We start from the raw sequence: 3,574 nt of genomic DNA on the forward strand, positions 1-3,574 counted from the left end.
CGGTATATTTCATCAGTGAAGTTTTATCGCCTTCCAAACAGCGGTACCAGCGATGCAGTTAGCATATGGAGTGTTCACAACAAGCAAGAAAATTGCGCCACTATTTTTTGGCACACCCGATAATAGTGGTCAATGAAGCACCTCTATCAAATATCTTGAACAATCCGAAGCCACGGGCGTGTCTCCCTTTGGGGAATAGAGCTTTCCCCTCGGGACATCACGTATGAAAAAAGAAAGGCAATCAAGTCGCAAATTCTGCCAGATTTCATCGCAGAGTGGATGGAGCTGCAAAACACAGGACCTCCAGATTTATCGAGAACTTGGACCATGAATTTTGACGGGTCCAAAAGGGTAGAAGGAGCTGGTGCAGGCGTGATACTCATATCACCTGAAGGCGACAAACTGAAGTATGTCCTACGGATGACGTTCCCAAACGCATCTAACAATGAAGCAGAATACGAAGCTCTCATACACGGGATGAAGATGGCGAAAGCTTGTGGCGCAACCCGATTAAAAATCTTTGGCGACTCACAATTGGTAGCTCAGCAGGTTATGAACCAATGTGATGCAGTCAATGATAGAATGGTGGCATAGAAGGAAGTGTACAACGAGCTTGAGAAGCTGTTCGATGGATGCGAAGTAAATCATATCAGCAGGCTAAGCAACGATGAAGCCGATGTTCTAGCAAACATCGGGTCGCAATGCCTTGAAATTCCGCCAGGTGTGTTTTGGGAAGAGATAACTGAAAGGTCCACCAAACCGAAGAAGGCGCAGAAGAAGGAGAAGGAGGAAAAAACTTCGACGGTTCTCAAAGAAGCACCAGAAGAAGACGAGGACCAGGAGCTGGTGATGATGGTGGAAGTCTCATGGATGCAAGCGTACATATCGTATATCCTAAGGAAAGAAATACCCGACGACCCAGTTGAAGCAAGGCGAGTTATTCGACGATCCAAAGCCTTTACAGTGGTCAAAGGGGAGTTATACAAGCGAAGTATCTCGGGCGTGCTGCAAAGGTGCGTTACACCAGAAGAAGGAAGGATAATCTTAAAGGATGTACACGAGGGAATATGTGGTCACCACGCGAGCAGTCGAGCTATTGCGGCCAAGGTTTTTCGGGCTGGATTTTACTGGTTGACAGCAATCGAGGATGCAAAAGAGATAGTACGAACCTGCGACGCGTGCCAGAGATTCGCCGCAAAACCCCACTCTCCGGCAGCAGAGCTGATGCCAATACTGTTGTCTTGGCCCTTTGCCCAATGGGGTCTCGATATGGTGGGAAAATTACACAAGGCCTCGCCAGGAGGATACGAGTACATGTTGGTTGCTGTCGATAAATTCACCAAGTGGATAGAGGCAAAGCCGATAAATTCACCAGATGCAGCGTCAGCAATAAAATTCGTGAAGAGCATCGTTTTTCGAATTGGAGTACCTCGCAGCATCGTCACAGACAATGGTAGCATCTTCACGTCCAAGGAATTCAAGGCATACTGCGCAGAAGTAGGCATCAAATTGCACTTCGCGTCAGTTGGGCACCCGCAAACCAATGGTCAAGTCGAGAAAGCCAATGGTATCATCTGCAATGGTATTAAAAAGCGCCTGCTAGGACCGCTTGAAAAGGCTCGACATACCTGGCCAGAAGAATTGCCAAGTGTCTTGTAGAGTATTCGAACAACACCAAACACGGCGACACAAGAAACTCCGTTCTTCTTAGTCCATGGAGCTGAGGTAGTACTACCGATTGAAATAGAGCATGACTCCCCAAGAGTCACAGAGTATGATGAAGAAACTTCAAGAAGAGCTTTGGAGGACGATGTAGATGCACTCGACGAAGCTCGAGATGAAGTACTTTCATGGGTCACCAAGTACCAGCAAGACCTGAAAAACTACCACAGTCGACGATTACGGCCAAGATCTTTTCAAGTCAGAGATTTAGTCCTATGGCTCAATCAGCAAAGTACTGAAAAACTCGAGTCGCCATGGCTTGGCCCTTACATCGTCACAGAAGTAATTGAAGGAGGAGCATACAGGATCAAGGACAAGAAGACAGGGGTTCCCGAGAAAAACCCTTGGAACGTGGCGCAGCTCACGCGATTCTACGCTTAGAGTCGAAATATAGACCTCCTTTGTAAAAATACAATGTACTGAAATGCCCGCGAGTTTTCAGACGCACTCTTTTCCTTTTCAGGGCACCGAGTGGGGCTAGAAAGGTTTTTAATGAGGCGGGCTCGCGGTGCTGCAATATAGTAAAAGATAGTGGTCATATACATCTTTTTCTTCGACAGGCTCGGGGGCTCATAACCCACGACAGCAAAATACATATCTTCTCGCAAAACATTAAATTCATCGAGACGAAAAAAAATAGTATAAGCTCCGGCCAAAGGCTCGTGGGCTTCGCAATATAGATTACACTTTACAATATAGACAAACTCATCAATACAAAGAATTCGACGAAAAATATAGACATAACTTTTCGCAATATAGTACAACTCAATCAATGCCTAATATACTATCTATGGATAAACCTTTGTTATTTGCAGCAGTTGTCTTGTGATCAGCATAGCTCCCCTTGACAAAGAATTCAGAATCCATCCAAAGAAGTTCGTCCATCATCTCTTCGGCAACAGGAGTCACCATGTCATTGATTTCTTCGACGTTATTCTTTCGTCTCGATTTTTTGGCCAGGCACTCAGAGACAATCTTCGTCAGATCTAATTTTGGATGGCAGATATGTATCATGATCATGGCGAATCTTGCTCCAGCAGTCAATTGTGCTCGTACAAAGTTGTGAATACGAGGAGCATCCCGAAATTTTTCCATCAAACCAAGAAGAGTCTCGGGCGCCTCGTCTCGAGCAAACATTGTCTTATAAACAAGGGACAATGTTCTGGTGGAGCGATCAAGGAAATCGCGAACTTGACAGGCGCGGTCTTGAAACCTGACAATCTGTCGGGTCCGTTCTGGAGTGGCCCAGAATAAACAACCATGATCAAGAGAAAGATTAACGAGAAGATTGGTCCTCGCGTTTACCCTTTCGTCTTCAGCAACAGCGTCGAGAAAGGAACCTATTTGGCGACAGCATGAGAAATTCAAGAAAGATATAGCAGAAAGATAGAAAAAGTTTTGGTTTGAAAAAGCATACCGGACATATCAGCACTGGCTTCATTCATCAATTCAAGCATGGAATTCTCTCGAGTGGTTGCCTTTTCAGCTTCAGAAACGGCGGCTTCCTTGGCAGCTATGGCTTCTCGAGCTTTTTGAAGAGCAATTTCCTCTCTTTCGGATGCTCTGCGGGATTGCTCCATCATCGCAAGAGTTTGCTTTTTCATGGATTGAAGTTGTTGGCGAAGCTCTTGCAAATCTTGCGAGAAGTGTTTACTCGAAAAACCTTCGATAAGGTTATCATCGACAAGTGTTTTCTTCGAGAAGGAGGAAGCAGGAAAAGTATCGGCAGGATGAGGATTTTCGGAGTAGTTATCAAATATCAACTGGAAAAGAAAATTTCAGTATCAATGATCACGCAAAATAGAATTCCATTTATCTTCGGAAAATTTACACAGCTATTACAGAAGGAGTC

This window comes from Lolium perenne, chromosome 2 (assembly GCF_019359855.2).
Source record: "Lolium perenne isolate Kyuss_39 chromosome 2, Kyuss_2.0, whole genome shotgun sequence".
Lineage (NCBI taxonomy): Eukaryota > Viridiplantae > Streptophyta > Magnoliopsida > Poales > Poaceae > Lolium > Lolium perenne.